Source organism: Lissotriton helveticus, chromosome 2_1 (assembly GCF_964261635.1).
Source record: "Lissotriton helveticus chromosome 2_1, aLisHel1.1, whole genome shotgun sequence".
Taxonomy (NCBI): domain Eukaryota; kingdom Metazoa; phylum Chordata; class Amphibia; order Caudata; family Salamandridae; genus Lissotriton; species Lissotriton helveticus.
This window is the reverse complement of record NC_136059.1, coordinates 596,954,861-596,969,125: the sequence shown is the minus strand read 5'-3', so window position 1 is coordinate 596,969,125 and position 14,265 is coordinate 596,954,861.

The following is a 14,265-nucleotide window of genomic DNA, read 5'->3' as shown; positions in this document are numbered from 1 at the left end:
TCAAATGGTGTTTTTCTCCACGTCCCACACTCCCTGCCTCGCATATCGGCTTGTCGCAGAGTCAGGAACACTCATAAAGTAGGAGCATTTCCCCATGCAGGTATGGACTGCAGTTTGCAGCTAGAGCTCCGTTTCAGGCTTCATGCGGGGCGGTCGGGGAGTCTCCTTCCATGCTAGCGACTCCCATGACATTTGTGGGAGGGCCACCCTCGCGTGTTGGTCAGACACACAATATTCCCAAGGCTTCCTCCTCAGCTGAAGAAGAACGAGGCGACGCAGCGGGGCTCATGAAGCACCATCATTTAATTAAAACATTGGGCATGACGCGTTTCGGAGGGTTCCTTTTTCAAATGTCCTTCTGTTAAAATGTTGCCTCTGTTGCTCGTAGTCCCCATTAGTAGTCCTTTATCAGTGTCAGTTCCTAAGCACTAAAGTAGTGTAGGCTACCTGGAATATGCGGCACAGAATCATCTCTGCCTCCACAGGTGGACTGCATTTCCCAGCATGCAGTGTTTCTCACTTGCTGGCGGTGGTTCCGTTTGTCAGCGTTTCCTTTTTCTCCATTGAGCGGCTGACATGCTACATTTTCAGGTAAGGACTGCAGCAATTATTCTGGGCTTCAAATGGTGTTTTTCTCCACGTCCCACACTCCCTGCCTCGCATATCGGCTTGTCGCAGAGTCAGGAACACTCATAAAGTAGGAGCATTTCCCCATGCAGGTATGGACTGCAGTTTGCAGCTAGAGCTCCGTTTCAGGCTTCATGCGGGGCGGTCGGGGAGTCTCCTTCCATGCTAGTGACTCCCAGGACACTTGCGGGAGGGCCATCCTCGCGTGTTGGTCAGACACGCAAATATTTCCAAGGCTTCCTCCTCAGCTGAAGAAGAACGAGGCGACACAGCGGGGCTCATGAAGCACCATAATTTATTTAAAACATTGGGCATGACGTGTTTCGGAGGGTTCCTTTTTCAAATGCCCTTCTGTTAAAATGTTGCCTCTGTTGCTCGTAGTCCCCATTAGTAGTCCTTTATCAGTGTCAGTTCCTAAGCACTAAAGTAGTGTAGGCTACCTGGAATATGCGGCACGGAATCATCTTTGCCTCCACAGGTGGACTGCATTTCCCAGCATGCAGTGTTTCTCACTTGCTGGCGGTGGTTCCGTTTGTCAGCGTTTCCTTTTCTCTCCATTGAGCGGCTGACATGCAACATTTTCAGGTAAGGACTGCAGCAATTATTCTGGGCTTCAAATGGTGTTTTTCTCCACGTCCCACACTCCCTGCCTCGCATATCGGCTTGTCGCAGAGTCAGGAACACTCATAAAGTAGGAGCCTTTCCCCATGCAGGTATGGACTGCAGTTTGCAGCTAGAGCTCCGTTTCAGGCTTCATGCGGGGCGGTCGGGGAGTCTCCTTCCATGCTAGCGACTCCCATGACACTTACGGGAGGGCCATCCTCGCGTGTTGGTCAGACACGCAAATATTCCCAAGGCTTCCTCCTCAGCTGAAGAAGAACGAGGCGACACAGCGGGGCTCATGAAGCACCATAATTTATTTAAAACATTGGGCATGACGCGTTTCGGAGGGTTCCTTTTTCAAATGTCCTTCTGTTAAAATTTTGCCTCTGTTGCTCGTAGTCCCCATTAGTAGTCCTTTATCAGTGTCAGTTCCTAAGCACTAAAGTAGTGTAGGCTACCTGGAATATGCGGCACGGAATCATCTCTGCCTCCACAGGTGGACTGCATTTCCCAGCCTGCAGTGTTTCTCACTTGCTGGCGGTGGTTCAGTTTGTCAGCGTTTCCTTTTCTCTCCATTGAGCGGCTGACATGCAACATTTTCAGGTAAGGACTGCAGCAATTATTCTGGGCTTCAAGTGGTGTTTTTCTCCACGTCCCACACTCCCTGCCTCGCATATCGGCTTGTGGCAGAGTCAGGAACACTCAAAAAGTAGGAGCATTTCCCCATGCAGGTATGGACTGCAGTTTGCAGCTAGAGCTCCGTTTCAGGCTTCATGCGGGGCGGTCGGGGAGTCTCCTTCCATGCTAGCGACTCCCATGACACTTGTGGGAGGGCCATCCTCGCGTGTTGGTCAGACACGCAAATATTCCCAAGACTTCCTCCTCAGCTGAAGAAGAACGAGGCGACGCAGCGGGGCTCATGAAGCATGCAGTGTTTCTCACTTGCTGGCGGTGGTTCCGTTTCTCAGCGTTTCCTTTTCTCTCCATTGAGCGGCTGACATGCAACAATTTCAGGTAAGGACTGCAACAATTATTCTGGGCTTCAAATGGTGTTTTTCTCCACGTCCCACACTCCCTGCCTCGCATATCGGCTTGTCGCAGAGTCAGGAACACTCATAAAGTAGGAGCATTTCCCCATGCAGGTATGGACTGCAGTTTGCAGCTAGAGCTCCGTTTCAGGCTTAATGCGGGGCGGTCGGGGAGTCTCCTTCCATGCTAACGACTTCAGTGTCAGTTCCTAAGCACTAAAGTAGTGTAGGCTACCTGGAATATGCGGCACGGAACCATCTCTGCCTCCACAGGTGGACTGCATTTCCCAGCATGCAGTGTTTCTCACTTGCTGGCGGTGGTTCCGTTTGTCAGCATTTCCTTTTCTCTCCATTGAGCGGCTGACATGCAACATTTTCAGGTAAGGACTGCAGCAATTATTCTGGGCTTCAAATGGTGTTTTTCTCCACGTCCCACACTCCCTGCCTCGCATATCGGCTTGTCGCAGAGTCAGGAACACTCATAAAGTAGGAGCATTTCTCCATGCAGGTATGGACTGCAGTTTGCAGCTAGAGCTCAGTTTCAGGCTTCATGCGGGACGGTCGGGGAGTCTCTTTCCATGCTAGCAACTCCCATGACACTTGCGGGAGGGCCATCCTCGCGTGTTGGTCAGACACGCAAATATTCCCAAGGCTTCCTCCTCAGCTGAAGAAGAACAAGTCGACACAGCGGGGCTCATGAAGCACCATATTTTATTTAAAACATTGGGCATGAAGCGTTTCGGAGGGTTCCTTTTTCAAATGCCCTTCTGTTAAAATTTTGCCTCTGTTGCTCGTAGTCCCCATTAGTAGTCCTTTATCAGTGTCAGTTCCTAAGCACTAAAGTAGTGTAGGCTACCTGGAATATGCGGCACGGAATCATCTCTGCCTCCACAGGTGGACTGCATTTCCCAGCCTGCAGTGTTTCTCACTTGCTGGCGGTGGTTACGTTAGTCAGCGTTTCCTTTTCTCTCCATTGAGCGGCTGACATGCAACATTTTCAGGTAAGGACTGCAGCAATTATTCTGGGCTTCAAATGGTGTTTTTCTCCACATCCCACACTCCCTGCCTCGCATATCGGCTTGTCGCAGAGTCAGGAACACTCATAAAGTAGGAGCACTTCCCCATGCAGGTATGGACTGCAGTTTGCAGCTAGAGCTCCGTTTCAGGCTTCATGCGGGGCGGTCGGGGAGTCTCCTTCCATGCTAGCGACTCCCATGACACTTGTGGGAGGGCCATCCTCGCGTGTTGGTCAGACACGCAAATATTCCCAAGGCTTCCTCCTCAGCTGAAGAAGAACGAGGCGACGCAGCGGGGCTCATGAAGCACCATAATTTATTTAAAACATTGGGCATGACGCGTTTCGGAGGGTTCCTTTTTCAAATGCCCTTCTGGTAAGATTTTGCCTCTGTTGCTCGTAGTCCCCATCAGTAGTCCTTTATCAGTGTCAGTTCCTAAGCACTAAAGTAGTGTAGGCTACCCGGAATATGCGGCACGGAATCATCTCTGCCTCCACAGGTGGACTGCATTTCCCAGCATGCAGTGTTTCTCACTTGCTGGCGCTGGTTCCGTTTGTCAGCGTTTCCTTTTCTCTCCATTGAGCGGCTGACATGCAACATTTTCAGGTAAGGACTGCAGCAAATATTCTGGGCTTCAAATGGTGTTTTTCTCCACATCCCACACTCCCTGCCTCGCATATCGGCTTGTCGCAGAGTCAGGAACACTCATAAAGTAGGAGCATTTCCCCATGCAGGTATGGACTGCAGTTTGCAGCTAGAGCTCCGTTTCAGGCTTCATGCGGGGCGGTCGGGGAGTCTCCTTCCATGCTAGCGACTCCCATGACACTTGCGGGAGGGCCATCCTCGCGTGTTGGTCAGACACGCAAATATTCCCAAGGCTTCCTCCTCAGCTGAAGAAGAACGAGGCGACACAGCGGGGCTCATGAAGCACCATAATTTATTTAAAACATTGGGCATGACGCGTTTCGGAGGGTTCCTTTTTCAAATGCCCTTCTGTTAAAATTTTGCCTCTGTTGCTCGAAGTCCCCATTAGTAGTCCTTTGTCAGAGTCAGTTCCTAAGCACTAAAGTAGTGTAGGCTACCTGGAATATGCGGCACGGAATCATCTCTGCCTCCACAGGTGGACTGCATTTCCCAGCATGCAGTGTTTCTCACTTGCTGGCGGTGGTTCCGTTTGTCAGCGTTTCCTTTTCTCTCCATTGAGCGACTGACATGCAACAATTTCAGATAAGGACTGCAGCAATTATTCTGGGCTTCAAATGGTGTTTTTCTCCACGTCCCACACTCCCTGCCTCGCATATCGGCTTGTCGCAGAGTCAGGAACACTCATAAAGTAGAAGCATTTCCCCATGCAGGTATGGACTGCAGTTTGCAGCTAGAGCTCCGTTTCAGGCTTCATGCGGGGCGGTCGGGGAGTCTCCTTCCATGCTAGCGACTCCCATGACACTTGCAGGAGGGCCATCCTCGCGTGTTGGTCAGACACGCAAATATTCCCAAGGCTTCCTCCTCAGCTGAAGAAGAAGGAGGCGACACAGCGGGGCTCATGAAGCACCATAATGTATTTAAAACATTGGGCATGACGTGTTTCGGAGGGTTCCTTTTTCAAATGCCCTTCTGTTAAAATGTTGCCTCTGTTGATCGTAGTCCCCATTAGTAGTCCTTTATCAGTGTCAGTTCCTAAGCACTAAAGTAGTGTAGGCTACCTGGAATATGCGGCATGGAATCATCTCTGCCTCCACAGGTGGACTGCATTTCCCAGCATGCAGTGTTTCTCACTTGCTGGCGGTGGTTCCGTTTGTCAGCGTTTCCTTTTCTCTCCATTGAGCGGCTGACATGCAACATTTTCAGGTAAGGACTGCAGCAATTATTCTGGGCTTCAAATGGTGTTTTTCTCCACGTCCCACACTCCCTGCCTCACATATCGGCTTGTCGCAGAGTCAGGAACACTCATAAAGTAGAAGCATTTCCCCATGCAGGTATGGACTGGAGTTTGCAGCTAGAGCTCCGTTTCAGGCTTCATGCGGGGCGGTCGGGGAGTCTCCTTCCATGCTAGCGACTCCCATGACACTTGCGGGAGGGCCATCCTCGCGTGTTGGTCAGACACGCAAATATTCCCAAGGCTTCCTCCTCAGCTGAAGAAGAACGAGGCGACACAGCGGGGCTCATGAAGCACCATAATTTATTTAAAACATTGGGCATGACTTGTTTCGGAGGGTTCCTTTTTCAAATGCCCTTCTGTTAAAATGTTGCCTCTGTTGCTCGTAGTCCCCATTAGTAGTCCTTTATCAGTGTCGGTTCCTAAGCACTAAAGTAGTGTAGGCTACCAGGAATATGCGGCACGGAATCATCTCTGCCTCCACAGGTGGACTGCATTTCCCAGCATGCAGTGTTTCTCACTTGCTGGCGGTAGTTCCATTTGTCAGCGTTTCCTTTTCTCTCCATTGAGCGGCTGACATGCAACATTTTCAGGTAAGGACTGCAGCAATTATTCTGGGCTTCAAATGGTGTTTTTCTCCACGTCCCACACTCCCTGCCTCGCATATCGGCTTGTCGCAGAGTCAGGAACACTCATAAAGTAGGAGCATTTCTCCATGCAGGTATGGACTGCAGTTTGCAGCTAGAGCTCCGTTTCAGGCTTCATGCGGGGCGGTCGGGGAGTCTCCTTCCATGCTAGCGACTCCCATGACACTTGTGGGAGGGCCATCCTCGCGTGTTGGTCAGACACGCAAATATTCCCAAGGCTTCCGCCTCAGCTGAAGAAGAACGAGGCGACGCAGCGGGGCTCATGAAGCACCATAATTTATTTAAAACATTGGGCATGACGCGTTTCGGAGGGTTCCTTTTTCAAATGCCCTTCTGGTAAGATTTTGCCTCTGTTGCTCGTAGTCCCCATTAGTAGTCCTTTATCAGTGTCAGTTCCTAAGCACTAAAGTAGTGTAGGCTACCCGGAATATGCGGCACGGAATCATCTCTGCCTCCACAGGTGGACTGCATTTCCCAGCATGCAGTGTTTCTCACTTGCTGGCGCTGGTTCCGTTTGTCAGCGTTTCCTTTTCTCTCCATTGAGCGGCTGACATGCAACATTTTCAGGTAAGGACTGCAGCAAATATTCTGGGCTTCAAATGGTGTTTTTCTCCACATCCCACACTCCCTGCCTCGCATATCGGCTTGTCGCAGAGTCAGGAACACTCATAAAGTAGGAGCACTTCCCCATGCAGGTATGGACTGCAGTTTGCAGCTAGAGCTCCGTTTCAGGCTTCATGCTGTAGTGTAGTTCCTATCTTCCCAATAGGCTCTGCGCATTGGAATAATACCTACAGCAGTAAAGGCCTAGGCCAGACGTTAACTAGGTCTACTACTGTCGATACTAGACTTAAGTTTTGGGTTTGCCAGCGTAGCTCAGAGTTCGCTAGAAACTTTCTCGAATGTTCAGGAAAGAATTAACTCCCCTGATTAGACAAGAAGGGATTTAGTTTCTGACAACCATAGAACATGACAACTTTGCTCTCCCCTAATCAAGAGTGTATCTCCAGAGTCGTGTGAGCACAAGGCAATTATTTTACTCAGTCAGTACGTGCATTCTTAGTCTCATCAGATTGTAGAGAAAAGGAAGAGACGGGCGTGTTCAATAAAAAGGTGTTATTTATTGATCAGTCTCTTTTCTCGTACAAGAGAAATGGATCGATATTATTGCAATACTTATAGTTAAGTAAAGTGCATACATTAAAAGCAATAGTATAAAATAATACTTTAAAAACATTGATATGGTTTCTGAGCCATATGATGTTTAAAATGATTAAAATATATTACATACACATATACATTTGACTAAACGTACTCAACTGGTGTTTCTAAATACGCCTACCCCGTGTACCTGACCTAAGTCTAATGCGTGGGCGGGAATAGAAAGTTACAGTTTAAGTTAAGTTTGTTTTTGCCAAGTGAATAACTAAAGAATTCTCTGTGAGGGGTTATTCAGTTCTGTACCTGGAAGTTAGGATGAAATGAGGAATGGTATCTCTTTCTCTGCTCTCGATATTCCAGGCCGCCTGCGAGGGCTGCCCGAAAGCGCCGGTGCTGGGTCTCTCGGCAGGAGATAGCAGCGCGTCTCTCAGCGCGTCAGGAAGGCGGGGCTGCTGCCAGCGGGGTCTGCTCTGCTCTTGGCTTCGGCAAGTATGGCTGCTCCGTCTCGTCACCACGCGTGTGTTTGCATAGGGCAAGATCGGCAATATTTATACCTTAAAGGTGCCGAGATTGACGTAAGGATGGACATAGATACGTCAATAAAGATGTCATACGACTTGCTCGTTAGCACATTCTTTTACTGAAGTTCTCTGTGAAATCAAAACAATGGCCGCACGGATTTTCCAGGTTGTCATAGGTTTGATTTGTTATGAGAACGTCGTATGCCTTATCAGGGGCTGGAGGAATGTCGCTTGTCTAATTAGATCTCAAGCGTTATGACCTAATCAGATAACACGTTCCTGTGCCGTAGTGTGACTGCGTCAGATAACGGTATCTGCATCATGGGGGCTTTTCTTGCCTCATGGGCTGACTGTTAGTTAACTTGATAGTTAGTTTAACCAGAATAGGGTCAGGAATAGGGGGATCGATTCAGAACCTATAGGAATACATGACACCCACTCCACGCTAACTATGGTCATATTTACTAATCTATGCATAGTATAACATAGTACAACATACTATAGAGTATAGTGTATACCTTACCACCCCAAAATACATAAATGCATTTGGAAACGTTCAAATATACTGAAAAATTGCAGTCATATGTATCGTATGCACTCAAGCTATGAATTAAATGCCAAAGTAAACACGCATTTGTATACATTATTGCTTATATGGTATATGAGAAATACACATGAAATGGCTCTTAATACGGCTATACAGAAAGAAAGTTCGAGACCATTTCATCACATAATAAAATATTTGTGAACATACCAGCGGGCAACTAAAGTTTATAAAGTATCTAAAAATAGAAATCTTAGTTCTCTAGGAATAGTTTCTTACTTTAAGCAGAAGATAAGTGTCCCGAAATTTTTTGTATAAATTAATTTGGGGCTGCTAAAAAAATTGTTGTCCGTGAACTGGTGGGAAAAATTGTTCATGTGACTTTAATTTCAAAGTTGAAGGCCGAATTCAGGGAACGCCGTGTGCGAGCTTGCTCAAAAGTCTCTATTTCTGTTCTGGAGAGAACATCATATCATTAAGGCTTTCGAAAAAACTGTCAACAGCTTCATGGGAAAGTTCCACTAAGTCGGAAATAGGTGTAACCATGCATTCGTGCGCATGATTGTCTCCATTGACATTCTGATTCGCATTGCTGACAGAAGGTCGTACCTGATCGATGCTGCTTTCATCTTGAACTTCACTACTCTTCAATCGTAGTGGTGAAGACTCCACGAATGCCGTCATCAGGATTGGCAGCCTTTGAGGGCAGCACAAAGCGTGAACCTTGGTAGGAACCAACAATGTATCTGCATCCACTGGCGCATCCGATTGTAGCGTCAGACAGGTGTCTAACACGCATTCTTCTCCGCATAGCAGACACCTTAATACAGGTAAAACACACCTTTGCCACATTGGTCGAAATGATAGAAACCAAGTCATGTTCAGGTCTCTAAGCCGGGAGAGTCCCAGGATTTTTGATATCCGGTCCCGGTATCCAATGGCTAGGATTGTATCTTCCATTGTCGTGAGAGTTTGATCTGTGACATGGGTTGCCATAACGAAAAATAAGGACTAAAAATAGGATTCCTGCAATTAGTCCCAGGATCAGGGGAAGTCCGCCAAAAATCGAATGGACGAAATCTGGAAAAATACCCAGTATGGCTTTGAATGGTGTTAATGCCATCGAAAATACTGTCTTAAATACCTTTGCGACCCCAGTGGTATCAGAAATATTTAAGATTTCGCTCAGGATTTCCGCGAAATGTACGGGTGAATTAGTTGATAATAATGTATGTATCTCTGCAGTCGTCCTTGCGACTTATAGATCATACGTTTCTTTTGATGACGTGAGCCTTGTAGGCGTCTGAAGAAGCACTGTTTTCATTCTGCTTAAAGTATCTATTCGAATAGAAGTAATTTTCAAATTGGGCCATGCCCTTGCCTCCCTGTCTGGAAAGGAGCTGGGGAACAAAGAACGTCCACAGCACTTGACCTTCGCAGTCGTAGTTACTAGATAAGGAGTCCCGGGCGTAAGACTACAACATCTGCGGTCTACAATATGAATGTAACTCCCATTATAGAGTCTTTGAAAGAATGGTTCTATTTCAGTTGCAGGTGCGCCTTGCTGGTGACATGAAAGGTTGTATGAATTCCCTTCACAGGCTCCATGCAAACTAATTCCGTTACACAGAAGCGTGCCGCTTAGTGACATAGCACAATTGTTGCCACTAAGAAACACTTTCTGTCCTTTATTACTGACACATGCATGTGAATAGGGCAGGTTCCAAGTTGTTTTAAGGTACCCCTTTCCCAATCTCTCGTACATGCCAGCCTGTATATATTTTTGGCAGTATTGAAACCTGAAGGTTGAGATTGGAATATTTATGATTCCGTGTATTATCCATTCACTGACAGGTCGTTCTGACATTGTCATTGGTAATCTTTCTAGTTTTTCAATGCTCAAGATTGTATAATCAGCACCCTTTTGCGCCATACCGATTTGTCTATCAGTAAGGTTAAAGATTTGGAATAGTGACGTTGTGTTGATTAAACGCCAAGGCACATAGCCTGAACGAAGATTTTGTAACGTCCAGCCAAGCTGTACAATAGAACGCAATTGTGACTGACCATGTTGTAATAACAGTAAGTCTTGCGATAATATATCGATTGCTGAAGACACAATGCTGTCCAATGAAAAAATTCTGGAGGACAGAGTCATTAACCCATTGTCCACTACAGAAAGTGATTTTTCCAAATTAATACGGTCAATTTCCCGTATTCTCTCTGCTGTTTCAATTTGATTAACCTTCCAGGCCTCATTGTATGCTGCATATACAGAGGCTGCTATGAAACGCTTCTGACGCTGTTTGCGTGGTCCCAAAATGAAATCACGCAAGTCAGCACCATCAGTAAGTAAAGTTAGGTGTTGCTTAATTTCAGGCAGTGTGGAAGTTTGTAGCCATTGAAGGCATAATTTGCCCACACTGTAGGTTGTTATTATCCCTGGGTGATGTCTTTGGGGATATCTAGGGTCTGGCCTGGTCATTTTGAACCCCTGTGTTTTATTCAGGAATCTGTCTTGACAGTTATTTGTATCTGTGGGCCAGATCAACCATTGTTTCCAATGAGGATGTGTTCTGTTTTGGTTTAATATATGGTTTACGTCTATCTCTTCATCCGTATCAGAGCTATTGCTAAACATTGTTGGCTTTGGAATAGACGGTTTATTTAAATCTTTGATTTTGGCTAGGCCAAGACAGGTGGTTTGTTGAACAGTGTCATTTAAAAATATCATTTGTTCTGGGATCATGCAAGCTCTAAACAAAGCTTCTAAACCCTGTACTTGCCATTCTTTTGTACCCCAAACACTTTTCAAATCAACATTTTTGTCCCAATAATCAAATCCAAAAGTATTCATTTGTTCAAAAAATGAGTCTGAATATAACAATTTTGTGTTGGTTATCATGGTTTTCATCCCTGTCTTGTTTGATAATTTAAAATAAAATGTTTCAGCATTACTTGTGTTAAAACCTGAAAAATATGAATATTTGTCGTAAACGGTTCTTGAGCTCCCTTTTGGAGGTGTCGCACAATGTTCCCATTGATTATAATTTAACACATTTCTAGGTTGTGCAGATCTATGTAAAAAGTGATTACCATAGTGGTTATAGCAATACATACTGTCATAATTTGTAGAACCCTGCAAATAATCATGTTTGGTAAATTTAGCAGACATTACTAAATCAGACATCATGTTATTAATGCTTTCGAAGTCCCAATCATCAGCAAATGAGTTTGGTTTTACAAAGTCACTCAAGGAGATCTTAATTTGGTGTGGATATTTCAGGATTTCGACCGTACCATAAATTTCATAGTCAGTGTTGTCCCAGGCTACCCCACCAGGTATCGGATTGGCTGTGAAGTTGGCTGAAGAAAGTTCTGTTTTCTCGACGTGTGAAGATGTGTGTGGTTTGAGGATCAAGTTGATGTTCTGACTTGCTGTGTCCATTTTAGCATATTTTCCCTCAATGAAGCGTCCCAAAGTTAATACCATGATGAGCCAAAGTATGAGGATAAATGCACCAAAACCCACCCAAAATTCAATCCATGGAGAAATCAGATATGTTTCTTTCAGTTGGTTCAAAAGTTCATTAGCTTTTTCTTTAAAGGTTTTTGATGATGGCTGTGTCTTTGATTCACTGAAGCCTTCAGAGGAATCATCGAAGTTTATGAAGTAGCCGGATGCAGTTCTGTCAATTGTTCCAATTGCTTCAGGATTTTTGTTTCTTGCATTTTCACTTGGTACTTCATTATAGATTGGTGTGTCTCTGCTAAATGTTTTTATTTGGGTTTTCAGAGGTCTTATTTCTATTGCATTGTTGCATAGTCCTTGTTGTTCTTCTGTAGGCGTTTCGAATGTGATGAGCCTCTTCGTTAGGACCTCTGTACTGGAAGCAAACCTTGGTGTTCTGCTACTTATTGGGAGTCCACTTGGCCTACTGTTTGTTATCGGCCACATGTTGTGGTTTTACCAGGTCGATGGATACAACTCGGTTCTCCTTTTTACCAGCAAGTGGCGGTAGTACAACTGATCTTGTCCCGTTGACAGACAAGACAGGAACTGCTTTTCTGTAAGAAGGCCCAAATTCCTTCTTTACCGCGATCTTCTCCCTGACTAGATCCCCGACTTTTGGAATCCAGACAGGTCTTGCTGGGACAGGTGGTGATTCTTCAGTGGTTGTTGGCTGTTGTTTCAACTGTATGTTGCTCAGGTCTTTTCTTGTTTTGTTTAAGTCCTGCAAAATAGCCAAACGGTCTTTGACATCAAAGCTTTTTTCTTTAACCACTGAAGTCTGACTGTCGAGGTCAGAGATAATCATTCTAGTTCCAAATAATAATTCGTACGGACTGAATCCCTTCAGAGAATTTCTTGGCAAGTTATTTAGACTACGTTGGACACTTATTAGATGTTTGACCCACCCAGCTCCCGAACCTAATATTCTTTCCATTATAGATTGCTTTCTGCCTTGGTTTTTTCTTTACACCATCCCGTACCCTCAGGAAGGAAGTGAGAAGATTCCCGCTGGGCTGTGCTCATTTGGCCATGTTTCCCCCCCGGCCGGAGGGCTAGAGTGAAGACAATGGTCAAACGTAACATGCTCTTAGCGTATATGCCATTTAGACTCGCAAATCTTTGTATAACAGTCCGGACGTCAGCCGAGTGCTGAGGATCGACATTATAAGTGGAAACTAGCCTGTATATGTTAATCGCAAGCCCTGCTTTTTACTGGTGATATTATCTGCCTTGATACGACGAGGTATTAAACTGTTTCTCTCCCCACTGCGATCTCTGTTGCAGTTTGGGCAGTTTTTTACAAACATGGTGTGATGCAGGCTCATGCCTGGCCACCAGTACCGTGATTGTAATTCTTCCAGAGAATCTTTTAATTTAAGGTGTCTGAGACCCTCGCCCATATGTGCGTCTGCGATTAACAAGTTTCTCCTGTCCATGTTTGGAATCACTCTATCCCCCACTCCAGGGATTCGAGCAAAAGGGACGGAGTTTGCATCGATTATGTATGTATAACTGAGTGGATAGTTGATCGGTAACGCTGAGCAGTCGCCTTTTGATGACGTTTTCACCGCCAGCACTGTTTCACCGTCAATGTATTTTAATGTACGCTTTTTTCGAACTACGGGAGCCGATTTAGTGGCTGCCGCTGCGGCTGCTTCAGCCAATGAATTCCCTACAACGTGAACGCCATCCCGCTGATGACTCAGTGAGTGTGTCACGTGAGTCTTTGGTAGTTCTTTTTGTAAAAGAGCTATTTGTTCCCAGAGCAGTTTCTGCTTTATTGGTGCATCTGTGTCATCTTTGTAACCGTTTTGAATCCATGCCTGCAAATCGCTGTTATATGATTTGACGCAGTAATATGAATCTGACACTATAAGTGTCGGGAATTCGCGATCCGCATTATCTAGCGCCATTTTCAATGCTATTATTTCAGTTTGTTGTTCTGAATTAGTTCCTACTGAGTGTGATTTTGTTAATAGAGGTTTTAGTTTACCTCCGCGCCACACTTCTTTTGTAATCTCACATGTGGGGTTGTATGCTTGTTCTCCCCAAACGGGGGGTTGAGCATGTCCGTCTGTATAGATTACACAGGCGTAATGTCGTAGAGGCAGAATGTCGATTGGCAGAGGATACGTCTTTTCATACTTTAGATTTTTTACTACTTCTAGTTCTGGATCAAAGTAGTAGTATACTTTGTCCGTTGTGATTGAATTCACCCATTGTATCCATTCCGGATTCAATGTTGTTGTTGGTAAATTACACGGTGTTGTTAGTGCCTCAAAGGCTGATTCTGCTGTTCTGACTGTGATATGTCTACCGTCAGCTATGTCTTTTTCTCTAGCTATTGCGGTTTGAACTGCACGAATGATTTTTCCTGTATTACTGAATTTCTGTTCAGCTTCTGTGTACAAGTGTGATTTGAATGCAATTGGTACCTTTTCTCCCTCATTAGAGGTCAGGTATGTGAATCCGCATCTCCCTGGGATGACTCGAATCACAAGATTGCGTGTGTTATCACGTGTTTCTAATTTTGTTTTAATTAGCAAGTCTGTTTGTAAGGATCTCAAAATTTCTGTGTGTGTTTGAGTCCAATTGGATCTTTTAAAGTCTGGTTTAATTAGATCATAAAGGGGTTTGACCCTTTCTGCGTAATTTGCAATGTATGTTCTTCCGAAATTTAGGAAGCCTAGAATTGACTGTAGGTTTTTTAGTGTTTTAGGAGCTTGGA